Source organism: Falco biarmicus, chromosome Z (genome assembly GCF_023638135.1).
Source record: "Falco biarmicus isolate bFalBia1 chromosome Z, bFalBia1.pri, whole genome shotgun sequence".
In the NCBI taxonomy this organism is placed as follows: Eukaryota; Metazoa; Chordata; class Aves; order Falconiformes; family Falconidae; genus Falco; species Falco biarmicus.
In genome coordinates, this window is record NC_079311.1 from 59,593,084 (window position 1) to 59,617,120 (window position 24,037).

A 24,037-nucleotide genomic window follows, 5' to 3' on the forward strand; every position below is an offset into this window, starting at 1 on the left:
AGTAACGTTATGGGCAGAACTTTGGTTTGCCAATGTTGCGTACACCTTCATGTGGAGTACATTCCAGCTGTACACTTAAGGGCAACTTTCTTGTTTAAGGTTTTTGGTAAGGTGTCCTGCTGATCCATGGAGGCAGGGATATGCAAATATAGATTATTTTTTTCCAGACATTTGGTGACCCAGAAAAGGAGTGTAAGCCTGGAGAGTTCTGGGAGGCACAGCAAAGTGGAGAACCAGAGTTGTGTCCTAGCTTGGAGGAAGGCACATGGACTGACTTGTGTTTTCTGGGAGTGCCCCCTGGGATTAGTGAGACCAAACTGTTCCTTCTCTGATGTTCGATTAATGGTCAATACTGATTAATCCAGCTGCATGCCTGGGATTTTCACCACTGATTTCTGGCTCTTAATCTCATAGTCGCCAAAAATCAAGTGTCTTGGGTATTAAGCAGCTATGAAGTTAATCCTCCCCCACTGAAGTGGGTGAAAACTACAGGATGCCTCAGACTCTCCCTCTGTAGGGTTTTGGGAGCCCAGTTTTGGTGACTGACTCATGAACAGAGGGATGTGTTTGGCAGCACAGTCAGACTTGGCCAAATATGTCTACCCTGCAGGGCTGTGTGGAAAGGATAGGGATCGTGGAAATGTTTCACTTTGTTCCAAAGAAAATTCAGACAAAACTGCTGCTGGCTACCCTGGGACATGGAGCAGCCCTTCTCAGGGCTCTGAGTGGGCAGTCCTTGGCCACCACATCCCTCCTCCAGCCCTATGTGACCCACCATGGTCTTCCTGGGCCCCCAGTGCAGTGCTGGCAGTGCTGGCATGGCCACCCAGCACCAGAGACATCACATCAGTGAAAAAAAAAAAAAAACAGGGCTCAATGAAATAGCTTTTTTCCTAAGAAAATTTGCAGTGGCAGAGGATCTCTGTCCTCCAGCACCCCACTCAGCTCATCCTTTCCGAGTGCCTTTCACTGTCAGGGTGGCCCTAAGCACATTCAGCCCCACCAGCCTTTCCTAGGCACCCTTTGATGAACCAGGGCAGGTTTCTGGGCTACACAGTTTGGGGACAAGCTCAGGGGGTCCCATACCAGACCGTACCTATCCATATGCCTACCTTCAAACTGGGGAGAGGTAGAGGTCTTTAAAATGCTGCTCCTTGGTCACTAAAAAACACAGGAGGAGTTGAAACATCAGCAAGGGATTCCCAGTCCACCAGCTCAGGACTAGATCACCAATTAAGATAAGCTCACGATCCCTTGCTTAGAGCAGTTTCGTAGTAGGATTTTCCCCCTTTCAGCTTTATGCGGTACTTTTTTTTCCATCCTAACATGAATTAAATACCTCTAGAATACCAGGGCCTTATAGAAAAGATACTTAATGTTCAGAGATTTGAAATTTCTCCTTCCATAGTATAAAGAAGTGGACTCTGTTACTAAGAACACACTGTTATAGACGAAGGAGAATGAAAAGTAACACTGCATAGGACAACAGAACCAGTTGTCACTTCACCTACTGTTTAATCAACATAGACAGCACCATCAATGACATCACTCCTATCTGTTGGCTATCTTGGGAAAACCTGGACCGCAGTCAGCAAGGCATTTTGGTCTGTGCTTTAAGCTCTGCCTCATGTGGAAAATCAATAGTCACGTCAATCTGTGAACCTGTATTTATGGACATCCTCGTCATTTCAGGAGTTGCAAAACTTCAGTCACAAGAAGTCAGCTCATACAGATGTCAAATGTCACAGCTTCCTCAGGGTTTAGTTCTGGAAGATTAAGGAAGTAAATATCTTCATGAATGAAAAGAAAGGAAACCAAAGCTATAAAAGCACTGCAAGGAAAAAACAAACAAACAAACCAAACTGAAAGTTTTTTGAAGGAAAAAAAAGAAAACAGGATAAGAAAGATATGAATAACATGAATATCTGTTGAAAGGAGCTAGAAAAGAACTTATCGATTAACAAGGTTGTAGCCTGGAAGCTGACAAGAACTGGAAAGCCTCCTAAGAGTTAAAAAAAGTAAAGCTACAAATAATAAAAACGGAACAAAAGCCTTTGAAGAGGCACTGTATGGAAATGTTTGCTTTAAGAAGAAATTTTATGTCCAGGATTTAGACACCCTGACATCTATCATCGTAGGCAAAATCACCAAAATTCATAATTAATGTTAAAACCCACAAAATTGTCAAGAGAAGATGTGAGTCACAGGATTAGTGCAGACTCTGATGTTGGAGAATGAACCCCTTTTCTTAATTTTTTTTTATTTGGCATCACCACTGACTTTCCTCTAGAGAAGTGATGTAAAAGGTGACATGATACCACAACAGCACTACACAGCATAGGAGCACTGTACTAGATTTAGGAGGAAAACCACTGAACTTGAACTGGTGGGTAAGCCAACACCCAAGCAACAGCTGAAAAACTCTTCAGCACCACAAAAATTACAAAGGAAACTAGGGTTAAAAATCATTGCAAGGAGAGACAAAAATCAACAAGTCTTACTGTAATCTCAACCTTGGAAGACAGAGGGATACAGGACATGAATCAACTTTTGCATTTCTGTGCTAATATGAAATCCAGGGTGGCTGTTCAGAAAAAAGAAGTGTAGTGAGTTGCCCAGAGGGAGGCTGAATTTCCCACCTTAATTAAGATTTAATGATTAAAAGTCTTCTACTTAAAGATCATGCAATAAATCTTCAGCTTAAATGTTATTTCCATCTTTACCAAGTAGAAATGAAATAAATTAATAACAATGGCAGAGATTTATTGGACAGTGGTAAGTCTTTGTTGTTGAAATTACCCAGAAGATGGAAACACTCTGGAGGTACTGTGAAAAAAGCTAGAGCACTTGTCCCTATAGAAATGCTCCATTGCATTTGAAAGAATCAGTCAGTTAAGGTTTGTCAAGAGTTTTCTGGCAATGGAAAACAGAACACTGTTACGGAAACTTCCACACTGTTACGGAAACTTCCAATATAGAGCATGTACCAAGAGCTGTGTAAAATAGGTCTTGATACAGGAATAAACACAGACTTATTCAAGCTCTTTGGGATTTTTAAGAGCAAAAAAGCTGTTCAGGAATTAAGGGTTATTTTCAATAAGTAAAGCTGCAGTAGAAATGTCTTATTAAAGTCTGAATTGCTGCCTTTGGAGGTAAAATTCATCAGAACAATTTCAATTTAGAAAGACTGATGATAGTGAGATGTTACAATGATTTCTTGTTTTTGAGGTGACCGTTTGTTTCCAAAACTAGATTCTTTGTTCTTAAAGCAGTGACAAAAAATCACAGACTTCTTGGCAGTAATGTGCAACTCTCTGTAATAACAGGCAATAATTTTTTAAGTTAGAATTCTCCTGCTAAACTAATGTTGGGTTTTATCTTTCACAACCAACAATAAAAATAAGAGCTCAGACCAAGACAAGTGTGGTCTTTCTGAATGGCAGTCTAAATGACTTTTAAAACGTCTTCTAAATATCTGCTCTGCTAACATTGATTCTATGACATTGTTCCTCTGTGGTGGAGTTTTGATCAATAGTTAGGAAGGAGTCACCTGGAGGCTGAATAGTACAGAAAGTAGATTTGCAGAACACATTAGGTGCTTGATCATATAACCTGCTTCCCACTGAATATCTACTCCTGCAAATTTAAAATACATGCTCAGGGCCATCACACTGAACTGGCTTCACATGCCAAGTGGCTTTTATGTTACCTAGAGGGACCACATCATTTTGTGCACGTCAGGTACAAAAGGCTCTGAACATTGTTATCCTGCACTGGCATATATGCAGCACCAATTATGTTACAGGGACCAAACTAATTTTTAAGTGCTTAAAGAAATTTCACTTGCTTTCATGAAATGCACACTTCTTAGGACCTCAAAGCTGTACTTACTGAGTTCTAAACACAAGCTAAATTATACTTCAAGGAAGTGATTCATTATAGTCATTTTTATTCAGAGCCTCATTACTTCTGGTATCTGAGTAACTTTCTTGTTGATAAATTGACACAGTTTTCACTTTTTTTCCCCACTTTGCTTCTTATCTTTAAAGATCAGCAACAACTAATCATAGCAACTATAGATTTTGTATGCACATCATTTCCTATTAAAGGAAATGCAGTGTATTACACGTGAGTCACTACAAAATGAAAAGTTTTCATTATCTGTTCTTTTGAATAAAATTGATATTCATGGTACCGTGCTGCTGCAAATTACCATTGAACCATCAATTACAATGTTGACTAATAGTTTTTTTATAACTTTGCCCCTCAACAGGAAAGCAAGCAGTTTTATAACAAAAAATTGCCTTTCGTCTATACACTGGTACTTAGTGTCCCTCATCATGATTCACACAGCATTTTGAAGGACCTAAGCATGTCCTTCAGGTCAAGCACATAATGCCTGTTTCATACAGGACACATTGCCCATGGATGTCCCACCACCCACAGTCCCACCCTGGGGCTGGTGGTTGGAGGTTTCCCAAAGCAGCATGGTGATCAGCAGCATCACCTCCTGCCATGAGCTGAGACACCCAGAGCTGGAGGAGAAACACCCTCTGGCCTTCAGGCTCACAGGCACAGCCCCCCAGCTCTTCTTCCTTGCTGTCACATCACCGGCTCTGCCTTGCCCAGGTTCCTGGAGTCCCATGGCAGCAGGCTGCAGCATTACAGCCTTCTGCTTCCCAGTGCTCCTGGTAAGTCTGGGGAAACTTGTCAAGCAAGGGCGATCTTGGCTCCTCTCCCATGGGAGATGTCCAGGCTGAGCCTCCCACTGCCCTGGGGCACTTCCCACTCCTGGTGGTGAGGAGGTGCTTGGGGAGGGCTCTCCTTTGTGCATGAGAGCAGCAGAAGATACCCTATCATCCAGTCTGGCCATAAGGGCCTGCTGGCCACTGCACATACCTTAGACATGCACAGCTCCAAGCAAGTACTGACATGTTTTTAAACAAAACATCATGTAAAGCTCAGTAGTTAAAATAATCTGGGGCAATAGTAAGGGGTATGATTGAGTATTTATCAGAAAACAAAAACAAAAATTACAGAATCATCACAATGGCAAGTGATAAAAGGACATAATAATTTGTCTGAAGAACAATTATTTTGTCTTTGGAAAACTCAGCTTTAATTAACTGACAGATATCAGCAAATACCTCCAGCACACTAGAGCTGGCTGAACTCAGACAAAAAAAACCAGGTGATGACAACTCCTTCTGACATCTTGTTCACATGTCAGAGCTTCATTTAGACGGATGGGGGAATGTGCTGAGAGTCTCATTTGTTCCTACCTTGCTGCTCCCAATCCCAGACCACTCCCAGTGGTCTGAGAATTCACACAAGCTGCCTGGCCCAACAGGAGCTGGAGATGTGTGACTCCACAACCTGCAGCCGCCACCAACTGCAAGCCAAACCAGGCACCTCCTGACATCAGAATTAGCTGGGCATGGGTTTTGTGTGTCCCAAAAAGCCCTTCAGTATGGAGCTGGGTGTGTGGGAAAACAGTTAAAGCCTAATTTCTCTGGAAAGATTTCACAAGCTTTTGAATTTGGAAGTCTATATTTATAAAGAAAAGATAATCTTCCAAAAGGTTTTGTGGGCCCAAAGACTACATCCAGCAGACAACACAACAGGCAGATTCAAAACATGTTGCTGTAGCTTCTGTGAGGTTACTACAAGACATGAAAAAATGAGCAACATCTCCAAGTAGCTCTCGATTTCAGTCCCCCTCAAATGTAAGTGTTGCAGTAAACTAAGCTTTAAACTGGGCACTTCTTGGAGAAGGTCAAACACAAATCCAAGTTTCTGGTTTCTCTTAAAAATATTTTGGTTTGGAAATCTGGCTCTTTTGTGAGGCAAAAGAGATTGATAACACATGCTTATAACTATGCTATAATTTAATTAGAGTCACAGTAAATTCTCCCTCAGTCCCGCTAGATACAACAATTAATTGCAAATAAAAATGAAGTGTCCAAATGAAGAGGTAACAAAATGCAGTCTCTAACTGCTCGATCAGTCAAGCTCCAGCCTCACCTTTGGGACTGTGTGGACATTTTCTTATTGTATAAAACATCCTGGGCCTTCATGCTGCTGCAAGCTCCCAGGTTGAGTGAAGCTTTGAGAAGAAGCAACATTACCAGCATCACTGGTGAAAAAAAGACTCCTGTTAAAGTACACTGGGTTCCTTTAAGTAGGGGAGATGAATAAAACTAGAAAAGACCAGGTTAGAGGCAGGAAGAGTTGGATCCTCAAAATTAGAGGCACAGAAGAAGTAAATCTGGGAAGCTTTGCAGAGCCATCCCCACAAAACAGAGGACATTCTTAATGCAGCTGATACACATATTTATCATCTCATTACATCAAAATGTGTAGCTCTTTTTGGAAGGAGATTTTTTTTTGGCTGACCCATTTGTCACTTCAGCAGTATCAGCCCTACCTGTCCAAATGTAATATTTTTTATGTTAGAAATAGTTTCTTCACAAAACATGGAAATTGTTGTATAAGGACTGCCATGGTTTAACCCAGGCCGGCAGCTAAGCACCACACAGCTGCTCGCTCCCTCCCCCTCACCCAGAGGTGTGGGGAGGAGAATCAGAAAGGAATGTAAAACTCAGGGTTGAGATAAGAACAATTTAATAGGTAAAGCAAAAGCTGCACACGCAAGCAAAGCAAAACAAGGAATTCACTCACCACTTCCCATGGGCAGGCAGGTGTTCGGCCATCCCCAGGAAAGCCGGGCTCCATCACACGTAACGGTTACTCAGGAAGACAAACACCATAATGCCAAATGTCCCCCCCTTCCTTCATCTTCCCCTAGCTTATACACTCAGTGTGACATTCTATAGTATGGAATGTCCCTTTGGCTAGTTCAGGTCAGCTCTCCTGGCTGTGTCCCCTCCCAGTTCCCCATGCCCCTCCAGCCCTCTGGCTGGCAGGGCCCAGGAAACTGAAAAGTCCTTGATTTAGTATAAACATCACCCAGCAACAGCTAAAACCATCAGTGTGCTGTCCTCACATCAGAGCCAAAACACAGCACTGTATTAACTACTAAGAAAACTAATTCTATCCCAGCTGAAACCAGGACAGTTTACTATCATAATTTGGTTGGTTTGAACACAGATAATGAAGATTACAAAAATTAGAAATCTGTTCATTCTCAGCCCATCTGAGCTGTGAATCTCTGCAGTCAGTGGATAGTACAAATTTCAGAGGAGCTGAGGATGCAGTGGAAATGCTATTTAGATGATCCAATCAAACATGAAGAATGGGCTAGACTGAATCCTGGGGAGTTTGCCCCAGTGCTTTTGGCTTGTTCTTATTCCAAACCAGCTTAATTCAGGAACATGATCCGTCAGAGTTTGTTCCCATCTCTTGGCTTTTTTGGACAGTTGTTCTTACTGTCTTAGCAGTGAAGAAGGAGTGGAAGGTTCTGTCAAGTGTGTATTTGCATACTTTACAGAGGACACATCAAAGTCAAGTAGACTTTGGAGCCTGCATTGCATCGAATGCAAAAGGGAAATCAATTGGAAAAGGCCAAGTTGGTTCATCATAACCCAGGGGTATGATTATATTACTACACAGACGCAGGAGACCCCATCACTGAAAAGCCAGCAGTTCTCCAGCTGACTTTGAAACAACTGTCACAAAAAATGGAGTACTGCTTAACTCTGGGTAATAAGATCACACAAATAGATCATATATATGCTCATGTTTCTTGTACAATTGATTAATTGCTGTGTGTAATTAGTTATTGATTACTAGTGGATTAACTACTAATCCTACACAACTTACTATTACTACAAATTACTGCTATTTTTCATATTTGGTATAGTTTCTTTCGTGTTTTTTAATTCACAGAGGTGTAGTATACTTTGCAGTAAGCCTGCAAAACTCAAAATTGGAGTAAAACTGAAAGCCGGGTACTTTCACACACACACACACCCATACACACACAAAGAAAGCAAGCAGGCACCACAGCTAAACTAGCATGTATTTGCCATAAAAGCAAGAGAGGAGCAGCCTGAGGTAGTGGGTGCAGTGCATGCTATGTGCAGAATTGCATACTAGTTTTCAAACTCCAGCAGAACATCAACAGGGAGACTAGTGGGAAGGTTCATGGTGGAGCAGGGAAAGAGGGAATCACAACCATGGAGAAATTCTGCTTCTTCATTTAAAAAAAGGGGGACCTTTTACCTTCAGTGAGCTGGGGTCAGGTGCAAATGCCAGCCACTTGCTGGGAGCCTTGCACAGGGGCCTCGCCCCATGAACAACAGCTGTGTGCTCACTGCAGTCCCCAGCCTCACATAATTGTTCTGGTTGGAGAGGACCTTGGCAGATCATGATGTTTCATAGTTGCACCAAGTTGCTCAGGGCCTTGGCCACTCGAGGCTGGAGTACTCCATAGGCAGAGATGCCACAACCTGCCTGCTTAGCATTATCCAGTCCCTCCAGTTGTTCCTGAGGTCTAAAACACCCTCTCCAACACAAGAGGAGTGGCAGACTAGTGAATGAGGTAGGCACCCCGGCCAACACTAGGGATCCCACCAGACAGCTGCTATTCTAGCATCAGTCTAGCATCACAAGAGTCTCAAAGCAGGCAGGCAGCAGTGCTCCTGGGGAGCTGCAACTTGCCCATCTTCAACGTGAAGGGAAAGGCAGTCTGCCAGCGTGGTGGGAGAGGATTCTGGTGCAAATATAATGACTGTTGCAGTGGCATCTCAATATTGCCATCCTGTTGCACTTTGGGAACTGGGTGCAGACAGTGGTGCTGTCACACCAGGTCTGAGCAAAGGCTGTGGGAAGGGGTTTCCCATTTGTAGTGTCTGCTGGAGTGATGTTGTGGCCAGGAGATGTGCTTTCAACCAAGACCTTCTGAAGATCAGTCTCGCTGTATGATCTGCATAATTGGAGCCATCCATGGTATCAGGATCCTTTCACGGGTCAGCAGGGTGAAGCAGTGCCCAGGAACTGCAGTTCCGGTCCCACAGAAGCAGGCATCCAAAATGGATCAGGTTAGCAGCATGAAACACCCAACCGTTCGGCTCTGCCGACCAGGGGAGCCAGGATTGTCACCTGAGTTGCAGTTGTCCTGCTTTCTCCATGTGTTCTCCAGATATCACTTGATTAAGCCACAGAGACATTTCAAATTCAGGTAGCAGTTGATGAGTACAGCCATAATAAAGACAAGGATTTATTTGTCATTTCTCCTACACAGTCACCTTCACTGCTTTAAGGAAAACTATTCCAGATTGAGATTTTTGGAAAATACTGCCTGGGTTGAACCCTACAAGTCAGTACTGGAATCTCTGAAAAAGGGACAGGAAATGCTGCCCAACCTGTGACTGGTATATCATCTATAGGAATGGAGGGTTAATACAGTTTTCTGAGAAACTTAAAGAAAGGGCATTGCACATACATAGAAAAAGAGAACTTACGTAAATTCAAAGCGATGTTCTATTTTTGCTACTGTTAATTAAATGTTATCTTGCGTGCTTCATGCTTACAAATCACTTCAGCTATTGTCAGATCTCAAGTAGCTTCCCTTCATTTCTTCTTCTTCAATGAAACCAATTTGAAAGTCTCTTACAGTGATTTGCTTTTAATTGGAAAGCACTCCCAAATGCAAGACTGAACAATGTGGTCACTGATGTGCATTGATACTGATAAAACATTATTTGTCAAGTCTGTGTCTAAAAGGGAACATCTGACTGGAATTTGTAGCATAGTTTATTTTCACCCTTTTGCTTTTTCCCCCCTGAGATAGGATAAACCTCAGGAGCAGTATGAAGGCAGGCAAGCACTGTGACTCTGCCAGGGAGCTGAGAGACCCCAAACCACCCACTCAAGGTGAGGTGCTAGAAGCCTACACAAACACATCAGCAACCGAGGCCGGCAGGTGAGTTTTGTCTGTTTCATCATCATACCCAGATGATGGAGGAGACAGTGGGGAGTGAGGGTCTAAAGCTGTTTCCTTCTTCTCTGAAAATAAAAGAAGCCAGGAAACAAGTAGGTTTTGACTGCTCTGCTGAGCTGGCAGAGGTTGCTAGTGACTGAGACTAGAGTCACAACCACTTGTCTCCTCCTCTGCCTCCTCTTCCTCATTCTACCTTCTCCAGCACGTGTCTGACCCTCCTCTGTCCCACTCTCCCAGCTAACCTGTCACATCAGTCCTCTGCTGAGCCAGAAAGATGATTCAGCTCAGCAAAGGACCCAGTGAGCCACTGTAAGTCAGGGGCAGGCTCAGGTAGCTGATGCTGGGAGAGGCAAGTCACTGGAACAGCATGAGACCTTCCCAGTTTGTTGGGAAGAACAAGGAGCTAATTAACAATCTGATACTGATTTGGGATCATGCAGTGGGTAACTTCTGCTTCCCAGGGAAAACCCATGGGGTTGTAAATGGAATATGTTAAAGAAGATGACTTGCCTTTACAAGCCTCTGAGCACAGTCTGGGCCCTAGCCACCCATCAGTTTTGTTTTGTTTAGTATTAATATCTAGGAAAAAGACTTAGAATCAACATCCTTCTCCTCCTCTATTTATGTGGCCTTCTTAGGAAAGCTGTAGAAACAAGGAGCAACCTGAAGCTGCAGGCTGCACATACCATAAGGCAAATGGCTCCACTGAGAAATGGCATATTAACTGTCCTGATGTTGTACACCTTTAACAAGAGTTATCAAGTGCATGATCTTAATTGAGCATTGGAAGTAGGTCTCTTGTTCCAGCTAATGTTGTTTCTCGATTAATAGCACTCCTGAACAGGTTATCTGGCCTTTTTAACTTGGAGCATAGTAATGATTCTTTTTCTTTTTTGCAGGACTGTCAAGGAGTATTTTTAACCTCAGTAATACATTGCTACAGCAACAATTCTAACTATACAAATAGCTAAAAAGCCACCTGGTCAGTTTTCATTAGAAATTCAAGCATTGCCTTCATGTGTCTTGTCTTCTCCAAGTTGCCTTTGTTAGACTTATTCATCCTCATAGGCTCCAGCACACGAAGGATTCACTGCTTACATAGCTCCTGCGTGCCTGTAGTGACCACTGTCACCAGAGCAGAAACACTCAGCTCCTCACAGATGTACTCAGCACCCAGTGAGGCCTTGCTCTGTCTGACTCAGCTGCTATTACTCTCCTCTCTGTTAAGGGATTAGTCCCACCTCTGGTTTACCACAGTTTTCCCACTGCTACTTACATAAACCATTTTTTATCCCACTGGTATTTGTATTTTCAACATTGTCTGTTAAATAATGAAAAATAAATTGGTCTTTAATAGGGACCCTGGCAAGGGTCCAAAACCTCCCACCCTTCTTCCCTCCACACTGACTTAAAGAGAATGAGCTCAGGGATACAAACTGAGATCATCTTTTAGCTGTAATGGTATTAGGTTTTTCAGTCCATTTCTTTTTGCTGATATTTGGGTAAAGTGGAAGGAGCTAGTACTTTAAGATGTATGTAGGAACTAGAGTCCAATTGTACAAGACTTTATTTTTAATATCAAAAATGTTTCAGATAGATAACATAGAATTAATCCAAGCCAAAGCCTGAGTTCACGTCCATCAGAAAAGGTATGTACAAGATGGGAAAAATCTATGGGCCAAAACTGGATGCTGAAATACAGCTGTTCTTGGTGGGCAAAACACAGAGAAGCCATTTTTTCCTTTTTTAGGAAACCCAGTTAAGTGTATAAAGCAGAATGATATGTGAATGGAATGGCGTAATTTGTTTGTTATCCTGGATTTTGATTCCTACGATTCCCTGGAAATACTTATACCATTTAATAAGAGGGTGCCAGGGACACAATGGGGCTGATGAACCAATTGCCATCCACACTGGGTAACTGCTGGTCTGCTGCTGGCCTCTGTTCTGGACCTAATCTTTTCAGTAAAAATGTGGCTGAAAGACCTCATCCAGCTGAGGTGAGTGAGAGGGGCTACCTTCATTCTGTCCCACCTCTGCTGTACCCTTTATACCAGCCTTGCTGAGAATGTTGCAGCAGTTGGTGTCACATTCTGAGGCAAGTGTATAAAATGTGCTGGTGGGGTACCTGGTATGCTCTGGAGAAGTCACTGGGCCCCAAGACCTGGAGACCCAGGTGGCCTGCTCCAGTCTGGGGGCTCCCAGACCAAGGTGGCCTCAGTAACCAAAGTCACCCAGGACTGGCCACTGCGGTCAGCAAAATGCTGCCAGCTCTTGCAGAGACAGCTGTGTCCTCAACAGGGTGGGAGATCTGAGTTACCCTCCTCTTCACAGATTTTTTTTTATCGTGTTACTATTACTTTTTCTTCTGAGCATGCCCTGCTCTGTATCTTTTGCCAATCAGCTTGGAGCCTGTGACCCAGAAGGCAGTAGGATGGGTGACCTTAAAAGCTCCATAGGAGCTTGTGAGACCACAGAAAGTCTAATAGGATTGTTTTACACCTGCATTTTGCTTGCAGTGAAGCTGAGATTAAGAGACTCATCACCAGAAACAGAGCTGGGGTTTCTGTCTTTTGCTGTTCTTTCCTTTCACAGTATCTGCATGTTTGTGTTGTCTAAGCTTCACAGTCAAAATGATGCATCAGCTGCCTCCCTAATTTTTCCTCCAAAAACGCCCAGTACTACCCCTTCTACCAGTCCGGGGAGTGGCCAACAAGAGACTGCTCCTTAGTAAATCTCTCAACAGATGAGTAAGTACAAATGCTGATTAAACTAAACCAATCCTTGACGTTTCAGATGCCTTTTACTACATTGGCAGAATAGGCAATGGAAATGAAAAGTGGTTTGTGTCTTTTGTAAGAAAGCTGTTCATTAATAGCAATCATTTTCAAATTACAAAGCTAGTAGTGGTCTCTACTGAAACCCCTAAATCTTACTTAGCTTTAAAAGGAGGTGATCATGTCAGGCTAATTTATCTTCTTGGAAGACATAAATGTGTCTTGTCCCATACCTAGCAAAGACAAAGCCTGGGATACAAGAGCAGAGACAGCTGACTGCTGTGGCAACATTTTGAGCTCCTGAATGCAATTACTACTACTCTGTTATAATTAGAGCTCTGATCAATGTGGGTTTTTAACCAGCTGTGAATGCTTTTATTTCAAGGAGCAAGAAAACCTCAGGTTAGTACCTAAACACTCCATATTTGTTTGACTGCTTGTGAGTCAGGGAAATAACGGTTTCTTTTGCTGAATTGGGGTGAATGAGCTCCAAGCCTGTACAATGAGCAGTGTAAACAATGAAGAACACTTAAAACTTGTGTTTCTTTCTAAGCATCCTTCAGTGAGTTTTTTAACAAATGTGGTTGAAAGGCACATTCATGACATTTTGATCTTTAGAAGAAATAACTACTTTTTGTGCTTAGGAGAAGGAAAGGTATTCAATGCATCTGAACTGTTACTTCCAATGGCTGAAAGATATTTCATGTTCAATTAGCTCTATTTTTTTCAATTTAAAATACTTCTAAACTGGCTGTGCAAGATGTTTCAGTGCCCATGTATTTTATCGTATTATTTATTTTAGTCAGAGGTGCAGTTAAAAATCCAGCCCAATTCAGGTCTGAATTAAAACATTTTCAATTCAATTAAAATATAGTATGACTGTAGTTAAAAGCCCCATTTTAAAGCCACTGAGTCACTAACTGAGTACCAGAAATCATCACTATAATAGTACTAGAGCAGACATAGAAAAGATACAGGACACAAATAAGCCATACCCCTGGAAAAGGAAATGTTAGCCATGGCCTTGCCATTAGTGATGGGAAACAGGCCATTTCACTCTCTTTCTGACCAACACCTCATTTTCCTGAGCTGCAAACCAACCTTTGCACTTAGTGAGAAGCACTTGTTGATGGAATGGTAGAGCCAGCTTTTCTGTTTCAGAATCATGCATCCCCGAGGCAACTTCAGGGACCTGCTACCTCTGTACCTGAAACAGATCTTGATATTAGATTCACTTTAAGGTTGAATAAAATTAGTTTATTGAAAGCCAGGCAAGGCTTAAGAAATTAGGGATGATATTTGGAGACAGCTCCTGAGAGCTGAGAATCACTGCACTTCCCAGCTTCTTGCCAGCCTTGCTGGGTCCCTGGGAGGTTCCTGCCTGGCCTCAGTAAAGGCAGTCTCCTGGCTCCTGGCTTTGGTCTCACGATGATCAGCACTGCCACCTCGAGCTCAGAGCCACTGGATCTGCACTGCCCTCCCCCACATGCCTACAGATGCAATTCCAAACCCCCTCCTGGGGAACACCAGCATATTCTGGGGCTTCTTGCAATCATTGGCCCTGATAACAGGCCAAGCCACATAGCTGAGCTCCTGCCCAGCTGCATCACAGCAGCAGCTGTTAGGGCAAACCATTTTGAAATCCCTTTTTCTGCTGAGGGAGGGCTTGCGCAAGTTCATCAACCCTGACACAAATCCATGACAGTACTGGAGATCTCATCCAGTTATTTCCCACGACCCAGTTGTACTGATATAGGTTTTTGTAGGGCAGCACTGTACAGCAGAAAAGGAAAATGGGGCAGGATAAAAGCAACCTTTTTTTTTCCTAGCTACTGCCAGGAAAGGTTGGACAGTCTCAAACAGGGGGATGCACAATGGGATGGTAATGTTTGGCTGCATGTGGAAGGTGGAAATACTTTATGTTGGCATTGCAGTAAAGGTGTCATTGGAAGATATACTGAACCAGGAAATCCTTCCAAAATTCAAATAAAACACTTCACTGTAGGTATGACAAAGCCCTCAGATCCCAGCTGATGTCTTTGCATTCTCTGCAGCATCAAGAACTGATGGGGACTGAAATGAAATAACATCCTACAAACATAATATGAGCCCACTTCTCTGATGTCCTTTCTTTAATGTACCCAAATATTCATGACAGACTAATAGTGTTTGTTGTTTGGGTTTGTTTGGGATTTTTTTTTTGATCTGCTTCTTTCCTTAGGTGTTAAGAAAAAGAAACTAATTCAGACCGGTATTTATTGATATTCAGGCATTATCAGTCATCAAGGTATCCTTGAAATTGGTCTATTCAGCTTTAGTTCCCTAAAGAGCCAAACACAAACAAATGTGTACAGGCAGCACACACAGCAGTGAACCTTCCCCCAGGAGAAATCATGGGAACTGTTTTGGTAAGATGTTTGTGAGTCTCCCTTGAAAAGGTCATTCAAAAGGAAAAGGAAAATTGCAAATAGTCATTATTCTCTTGGTGAACATTCTCTGAAGTCTTTTATAACTAGGCAACTAAAGACAAAAGAAGCAAACATCCTTGGTACTATGAAAAAATCCCAAGAAAAAGCCTTCAAAAAATTGCATTTTTCTCAACTGATTAACTAAGGCTGTAACTTCACCCAATTGAATATATCCTGTAAGTTCTACAGCCGAAGCATAATTTACTCATCTATTGCCTTGTGAAGCCTTTGGGTTTAGGATCAGGTAGGAAGTATGAAATTTGATCAGTCAGAATCCAAAGAAAAAGGCCTAAAGTTCACATCAGGAATGCAGAGCTTTTCCCTTATTTCCCTTTCTTGGCCTTCACACCGGCTTCTCCCAAGTACTACTGAATACATCTTTCATTTTTGTTCTTTTATGTCAGAATCTTACAATTCTACAGAACAAATTGGAAAACATGCTTCTTACCTAGACTGGAAACTGAGCCTGTTTTCTTCAGGTTTAAGTAGGATCTTGCACAATTTTTTTCAATTTCTACATTATAAAAGCATTTATAAAAATGTACTGTATTTCTTGAGATGTAGCTGTCACTTTAATATGAATGTCTCCAAAGAAATATATTTTTTAAATAGCATAATTACATTTTATCATACTATCTGATTCCCAGTTCCTTGCACATATTTGGTGCAGTGTTACCTCTTCTGCTGGCTAGGTGATAAATTTGTGACGGCATTGATGAAGCAGATAAGGGAGGAAAAAGGAGTCTCTACAATTTACAAGTTTTAAAAATGATTAGTTATATTTCTTTTATTATACACCTTATGTATGGCCTTCTTCTGGAAACAATACATTAGTCATCAGAAAGAGACTTCAGCTTCAACCCTGTGTGATTTATACTTCTTTTTTTACCCATTATATGGAATAATGCAGATTGTTTTCACTTTGAATAGTTATTTAGAATCACAGAAGGATAAAATCATTTAGGTTGGAAAAGACCTTTAAGATCATCGAGTCCAGCTGCTAACCTAGCACTGCCAAGGCCACCCCTAAACAATGTCCTAAAGTGCCACATCTACACTTCTTTTAAATATCTCCAGAGATGGTCACTCAACCACTCAACCAACAATAGGGCAGTCTGTTCCAATGCCTGACAATCCTTTCAGTGAAGAAAATGTTCCTGAAATCCAATCTAAACCTTCCCAGCACTACTTCAGGACATTTCCTCTTGTCCTATTGCTTGTTATTTGAAAGAAGAGACCAACATCCACCTCACTACAACCTCCTTTCAAGTAGCTGTAGAGAGTGATAAGGTCTCCCCTGAGCCTCCTTTTCGCCAGGCTAAACAACCCTCTATGCTTCTATTCTAGTAGAAGCTGGATTCTATGTAAGGATTTCTATTATGACTAGTAAGTCTCTCAGCTACCCATAAAAATGTATAATTTTTGATTTCTCACCAAAGACAAAAACTCACTCCCTAACTCCAATTAGAGAAAAGCCTTATTCCTCAGACACCCTGTCACTGAATGCAATTCCCATAGATAATTGTCTCAGCAACGGCTTTTTTTCTGGATGCTGTTTCTGCGTTTCCTGACTTTAGGTACTGGTGGCAAAGGCAGTCTTCATTTTCTCAACACCAAATCTACCACAGCTCTCCATATCAGCCTGCAGCAGGACACAGCAAAGTTATGCAAAAGCCACCAGGGCAGCTCAGCCTTGGTTGTCTAAAATGGCTTTGTGGGGCCTTCAGATAGATATTCAAGGTAATCATTTAAATATATTCCTCATAAGCACAGAGACAAAAGGATGGCTTACTAAAGATAATGTGCAAAAGGATGCCAACATCAGCTCTGAACATTTGTGGCCTGCAGAGTGGTAAATGTTTCAGAGAAGTTGTCTTGCTATCAGTTTTTCTCCCTGTGCTATGTCATTCCAAGTATATTTTGGTCATGTCCAGACTATGTTTTTATTATCCCTGAGCGGATGGATAAGAACCGGAGTTTGGACCCTGAAAAACTTTGATGGCTCCCTGACATCTGGTGGAGTATATGAGTAAGACTCATGAGGATCCTGAAATATTTCCTCAATAGGTCCAAGATACTTTCAGGCCGAGAATGTGCTTGGTATACAGAAGCTGAAGAACAGGCAAAAGAAGTTGTCTGGCTGCTTTCTCCTAACTTCCAGCATCGGTAACCTTCCACTTTAGCACTACCAATTGCAGGCAGCCAAGAGCCAAGTTCTCTGCAGCAGTAGGGGAGGGCATCCAGGCTGCTTCAGTGTGGAGTTCCCTCCACAGTTCATTCCAGTTCCTGCACAGGCAGAAGGGAGTGGTGTTGATTTGGAAATGTTTCTGCTCATATTATGTTAAAGATGTACCATCCATAGCTTAATAAATGGAGGTATCTCTCTGAAGTGCTTAAAAGTATAAAATCATCTAAGACCTTTCCAAGGAAAATGAATGATGTGGCAGGCACTGGTGGAAATAGGGTAGCAAATCTGTACAACCCTGCAATCAACTGCCAAGCTGGACTATGGTATCATTAGACACCTCCGCTCACATAGAAAATAAACTGGAAAGTCTGTACTTGAGGGCATAAGAAAGACAAATGTGAAAGGGCTGCCAAGCCAATTGTTCCAGACCTGCTGCGAGTGAGCAGCTCAGAAATATAATTAAGCTGTATAAAAAAAAATAGTTTTTGAGACATTCATATTAAAGTGACAGCTACATGCCAAGAAATACAGTACATTTTTCTAAACACTTTTTAAAGCAGAAATTGGAAGTTACTCTGTGAGATCCTATCTAAGCCTGAAGAAAGGGTGTGAGGCAGGAAACAAAACTAAGGATGAACTGAACTTACTTATTTAGGTATGAATGAGCACAGAGGCATTTTGAGGTGTGTTTTCCAGCATTTTGCTGACACGTATAATAAACAATTTAGTGCAAACTTAGGAGACTGTTTTGGTGAGTGTAACAACTGTATGTGATCCCCAGACGGGGCAGAAGGAAAGGAGATTAGGGCAAAGATCAAAACTACAGATGAGCTGCACAGAATTCTTGCAGAGACTGATGCACATGGAAGTAACTTGACAAGTCCTGCACAACTTGTTTTGACCTCATAGCTGACCCTACTCTGAGCACGAGGTTGCACTACGGACCTCTGAAGGTCGCCTCCTACTTGAATTATCCTATGATACTATAATCAGACACAGACTATATGGATATCATTGCTGAAAAGTAGAGACCACCAGATTTTTCTGAAATCAGTCACCACAATCAGTAACCACTTCACTTTATTTATAATTGTGATCTCTATATTTAATCTAGTATGCAACTACACTTCTGAGTAATACTGACGACTCTAGTGACAGCTACCTCAACAGACGGCATCTTGCTAATGTCAGAGGTGGAGTCAGATTTCCATTCAAATATTGCATAGCCCATCAGTACCTGTCATGGCTTGGCAGAAAAGTTTTTCCACATCATAGACTTTTAGGCATGTGACTGCTTTTTAAGTATTATTTTAAGAAAGGAAGACACCTACATTTGGAACCCTCTTTGTGCAATATCTTAATTTAACTTGCTCTTAAAGTATGCAGGTGGGGATTTAACTAGAGTCATTATAAACTACAGCAGTGGCCTACCTGTCACCCACAGCACTGAATTCACTTGTGATTGGAAGAAAGTCTCCCCTGCTGATCTTTGGTTCGAACGGACACAGCCACAAATCAACATTTCCTTTGGTCTTCCTAAGAGAAGGCAGTTCCCAGCCTGAGCAGCTGGTATTGGCTTTAAGCCAAAAAAAGACTGAATGGATGGATTTAGGGACAGAGTCATAAAATGACTAATCAAAACAGCAGCACCTAACTCTCTCAATAGCTGCACGCTGTGCTGACATTTTCAGGCAGGTCAACTCTAGATGACCCAGTTACTCTGTGGCATTCAAATCAAATCTTACAATGTGGCCCTATTAGGGCAAATCATTAATACCCATTTTTGCCAGTGCTAAAACACTTAGACGAGACGCTATGTGACTCTGCAAGTTCTCGAGACAAAAACCCATAATGAATGTATGACCTGCTGAGTAATGAGGCCATTTCTAGGTAAAGTTGAATGTTTACTTGGGAGCAATCTTACGCTTCACTTCACCTGAACACCTTCTCAGAAAAATGAAGGTGCTGCCTTACTGGAATCCAGGGGAAAATGTCATCTAAAGAACCTTCCGAGGGTCTCAATTTAAAAAAAAAAAGTATTTCAAATGATTTCTCAGAGAAATCACTGGGGGGAAGAGCTTTGTAGACATCTGCTTGATTAGCATTTTTCAGGATGTCTATGGCGCATTTTATTAGCAGTTACTGAAATCATCTTCTCAGCCATAGGAAATACACAACTTGTGGTACATTACCATGTCCCATTACCATGATGGCTAAAAAGATGAGTTATAGGCACTGATAACATCTGCATGGAGCACTGATCATTAATGATTTGCAGCTTCTTATAGCAAAGACAGATTTCAAGTTACACTGCATTTTTATTTTGGAAAAAACACCCCACAAACCAATCTGGAGCTGGAATCTTACATAATGGAGGCAGAGAACATACAGAATTGTTTGCATTGGCTTGCATGGGCTTGTACAAGCTGTGCAATGACTGGCCATGGCCTACACGTATATAGCATGCCTTCTTTCAGCTACTGACACTTTTGCTCAGCACTGATGTGTTCTTCCACACATTGTTGTGTTGGGGGTTTTGCTAATCTCCTGTATTTGTGGGGCATTTCAGGGGAACTGATGCTTCTGATTTCTTGTGACCTGGGAGATCTTTGCACATCAAAGGCCACTGATCATATGAGTAACAACCTCCTTTTCTTGCCAGCCCCTGCCCCAGCCATTTTTCCTCTCTCAGTGCCTGCCAGATTTTCTGGCTATGATAGAAAATACAAGCCTGACTACCAAATTACTCTCTCTCTCTCTCTCTGGTACAGCAGCAGTCGGTGGTGGCATCACTTCACTCAGGCCACAACAGTCTGTTGTTAACCTCCACCCTCAGTCAGACATTTGCACTGGCCACATGGGACTACTAAAAGGTAAGTGAGTCTCACTGATCACTCCTTGGCTCTCCAGCTGGTGAATCAGCTCACGGATGGGAGCCAGGGAGTCTCAGATTGTACAATATTGCTGCCAGTGCACCATCCTGGTAACAACTGGCACCTGCGGTTCTTCAGCTTGCAGCAGCCCCACAATGAAGGGATCTCCTGAGAGGCCAGGCAGGGTAGACAGCTGTGTGATCTTATCTGTATTCACAGTGGCTACACCAAAAGCCCATCAGTACCCCTTTGGGTCCTTGAAGTACCCTCTCCTGAGGCAGTCCGTGCCAAACATACAAGGTCCCTCTGGGCTGGTCACAGTGGGGTGCTTTTCCCACTTGTCCCCTGTTAATCTCACCTCAGCCTTCAATACTGGCAATTCTTGTCATCCCCCTGTCACTCCAGAGATCCAGGCGTGTTCTGTGCCCCTATAACCTGATGGCAGCAGCATACTCTGTGCACCAGTGTCTACCAAAGCTTTGTATTTCTGTGGGTCTGATGTGTCAGGCCATCAACCAGTCATTGAGGCCACTGAAGAAGAAGGAGAGTCAAGTCAGTTTGCAGAAGTGAAAGCCATTCAACCAGCCCTAGGGATTGCTGAACAAGAAAACTGGCCAGTACTCTGTCTCTGTACTGACTCCTGGATGGTGGTTAATGCCCTATGAGGGTCGCTACAACAGTGGAAGAAGATCAGTTGGCAGCACAGGGGTAAACCCATCTGGGCTGCTGCACTGTGGCAGGACATTGCTGCCCAAGTAAAAAACACGGTTCTAAAGGTACATCATGTAGATGCTCCTATGCCCAAAAGCTGTGACACTGAAGAACATCAACACAATGAACACATAGATGAGGCTGCCAAAATTGAAGTAGCTTGGGTGGACCTGGGCTGTGAGCATAAGGGTGAGTGATTTGTAGTTTAATGGGCCCACAAAACATTGGGACATGGAGGGAGTGATGCAACATACAGATGGTCTTGCGATTGAGGCATTGACATGACTGTGGATGCCATCACACAGGTCACTTATGAATGTGAAATGTGCTGCAATCAAGCAAGTGACACAAGTAAAATCTCCCTGGAACAGAGGGCAGTGTCTGGCTCTGATATGGTGGGGCCTGGCAAACTGAATATATTGAACCACACCAAGGCAAGTGCTATATAATCCCCATGGTGGAAGCAACTATTGGGTGGCTAGAAACATACCCCATAAACCATGCCACTACCCAGAACACCATCTTAGGCCTTAAAAGACAAATTTTGCGGTTACATGGTACTCCAGAAAGAATTGAATCAGACAATGGGACTCATTTCCAAAATAATCTTATAAACTCCTGGGCAAAGAAAGACAGCATTGAATGGATGTATCACATCTCCTATCACCCACAAGCTTCTGGAAAGACTGAGAGATATAATGAACTGTTAAAGACCACGCTGAAAGCATTGGGCAATGGGGCATGGAAGCATTGGGATACAAATTTAGCAGAAGCCACTTGCCTGGGTAACACCAGAGGATCTGCTAACCATCCTAGTCCTGCACAAAAAAAACCAAACCTACATACTGTGGCAGGAGATAAGGTCCCCGCATTGCACATAAGGAAGTGGCTGGGGGAGGAGGAATGGATTGCTCCTCCCATGGGAAAAGGCAAACCCATTAATGGAATTGTCTTCACTCAGGGACCTGTGTGTGCTTGGTGGGTAATGCAGAAGGATGAGGAGACCTGGTGTGTGTCTCAAGGAGATTTAACCTTGGGAGAAAAATAATCCATGGTATGAGTTATATGTTGTAGGAAGTCATGTAGTGGAGTGACCTGAACTGACAAAGAGTGAGATTCACAAGGAACTAGATAAGTGCAACAATGACCCAAACCAAGCTGGTGCTGGAGCCCAACAATTGAACATACTGCTTCTTTTGTCTTAAGTACCCATATTGACAGATGGGGCCCAAATCATAGCCTCTTTGTGAACTTCTGAAGGACTACAGGAAGCTCATGGAACGCAAGAGTAATATCTATCTGTTAAGGGACAAGGGATAGTAGTTAATGAGAATGTATAAATCTGCATGTTGCATATAAAGATGGTTTAGGTATGTAGTTTAAGTTGTAAGTGTTGGCAAGAAGGAATTTCAGTAATGAGAATTAAATACAATGGAATGGTTAGAATATATATATATATATGAATTAAGTTATGTGGGACCTAAACATGATGCAAATGATATGAAATAAGAGGTGGAGATTGTATTGGGTCTGGCTGAGACCCATAGCAGCCCTCATAGTGCTGTGCTTTGTATTGGTGGCTAGAAAGGTGGTGATAACACATCAGGGTTTTGGCTGCTGCTGAGCAGCGCTCACCCAGCATCAAGGCTGTCTCTCCAACCTTCCCCCAGCATCTCACCAGCAGGCTGTGGGTGGGCAAGATCTTGGGAGAAGACATAGTCAGGACAGCTGACCCAAAGTGACCAGTGGGATATTCCGTACCATACGACATCTGCTCAGATATAAAAGCTAAGAGAAGGGAGGAGAAAGGGGGGGACACATTTGTTATTTAAGATGTTTGTCTTCCAGAGCAACTACTACACATACTGAAGCCCTGCTTCCTGGGAAAGTGGCCAAACATCACTTGCTGATGGGAAGTAGAGAATAATACCTTGTTTTCCTTCACTTTAATGTGCGCAAATTTTGCTGTTGCTTCATTAAACTGCCTTTACCTTGACCCACAAGTGTTTTTTTTTTCATCTTACTTTCTCCCCTCCTGTTCTGCTGAGGAGAGGAGTGATAAAGTGGCTTGCTGAGCAGCGGGCAACCAGCCAAGGTCAACCCACCACACTCTCCCTGTTGTGACCTCATCAGTACTGCTGCAAACCCGCTTAGGTTCACAGGCCAGGGGCTGGATCTCATCTGGAGGGATGAAACAATATTACATCACTTTGCAAAATCATGCTGTCAGTAGCAAGTGCTTGGACTGGAGTCTACCAGCATCTAACAGGATCAAAGGGTCTTACTGAACAGCCTTGAATGATCATATTTTCAGTCACTGTAGTCAGATATCTCAGAGGTATCTTAAGAAATACCATGTACTTACACATTAAAGAAGTTTCTATTTTATTTACAGGACAACTCTCAATGTCAGTTCTTTGTGAATATTATCACCTTTGCATGTCAAGTCTGTGTAAGGATAACTTAAAAAATTAAGATCTATATATATGCAACTTTATACTTAATCTGCTGTTTTGAAGAGAAGTACGCAAAACTTTTCATGACCTGCTTAAACTAGTAGGAAAAGGCAGAAGATAGACACATAGTCTGTCACATGTCTTCAATACTTCAGCATGGGCTTTCTAGTCTGATTAGGGAAGCAATTGAAATGATATTGCAGCTGTTGCTTGTGTGTGTTGGATGCTCTGTAAGACCTGCCTCTGAAGCTTTATCTGTGCTATGCAGTGGGTCTTGCATTAGTAATTTATAAATTTATAAAGCGGTTGCTAGCAAGCAAGTTTATTTACAAAGCACAGTGCCCTGGTGATGCCTGTTAACAGTCATAGGAGTGGCTCAGCTGTGTTAGTGTGATACTTCCCCAGGTTGAATTACATTTCTGTGCATGGTCCAGGTCCAGGCACATTACAGGCAGCAGCGAGAGCTAGCTCTACCTTAAATGTGTCACTAAAGGATGTAGATTTCAGCTAAAGGTAATTTATCTTTTCCTCTGGATGAAGATCTGGAGTATATGTGTACAAGATTATGTTACTTATTTAAAGTCAGTTAGTCACTGGTTACGTCTGTAACGTTCTGAGGTTAAAAAGTTAGGAAGGACTAGAGTTCACTTAAAAGCTGGG